The following is a 711-nucleotide window of genomic DNA, read 5'->3' as shown; positions in this document are numbered from 1 at the left end:
TTGAGAACCCTCCCAGTCTTGACTCTCTGTCCTGCTATGGTCAGTCTGAGCTCCGCTCCTGGCCATAGTAGCGTTTTTGGTGTCTGGGGTAACTCCCACACACCTCCTAATTGCCAATCCAGCAAGTGCTGGAGGCTTTCTGTCCCCGGCTCGAACCGGGAGTTTTCGTTTGGCTTCGGCCACTCTCTTCTAACAGGTATGTTACGCCTGTTGGTGCAGTGGTGCTGCATTAGACGCTGAGTCCTAATGTAGCATCGGGGGAGGATGTCCCTTTTTCCGATCGGAACTGGGCTCCTACACTTTCGCACCCCCCCTAAAATTCATGAGACTCAGTATCTGTTCTTATCAGCTTAATATCTGATACGGCTTCCATCGGAGGCCATGATATTAAACTGATTTTTGGAAGGCGGCGGAGTGCTCGGAGCTTGCTCCACCTCTGCCACGGGTTGACCCGGTATTGCAGTACCTCCGGGAATGGCCCACTCCCCTTTGGGGGATCTTAATTTAATCAAAAATAGATCTATTAAAACTTTACATATTCAAATTATCCACTACCAATGATGCTGTTTTCTTTAAAGTCTGTAATTTTGTCTTCCAGCATTATTTCTTTATTGCCATTCAACAACTGTGAAAGAAGTACATTTTGAGTATTGATTGGGTAAGTTGATATGTTTAAAAACATTTATTTTAATATTTTATATTAAACTTTGT

General features: G+C 44.4%; 1 non-coding gene across 1 annotated transcript; it reads left to right on the top strand.

Moving 5' to 3' along the window:
* Positions 1-296: 296 nt before the first annotated feature.
* LOC136988934 (U2 spliceosomal RNA) lies at positions 297-488 on the top strand. Its single transcript, XR_010882836.1, has one exon. It is a non-coding gene; the product is annotated as a U2 spliceosomal RNA (small nuclear RNA).
* The last annotated feature ends 223 nt before the right edge of the window (positions 489-711 follow it).

This window comes from Centruroides vittatus, unplaced genomic scaffold (genome assembly GCF_030686945.1).
Source record: "Centruroides vittatus isolate TY-2023 unplaced genomic scaffold, ASM3068694v2 scaffold_386, whole genome shotgun sequence".
Taxonomy (NCBI): domain Eukaryota; kingdom Metazoa; phylum Arthropoda; class Arachnida; order Scorpiones; family Buthidae; genus Centruroides; species Centruroides vittatus.
Note: the sequence above shows the minus strand (reverse complement) of the source record. Positions and strands in the feature narration are given on the sequence as shown.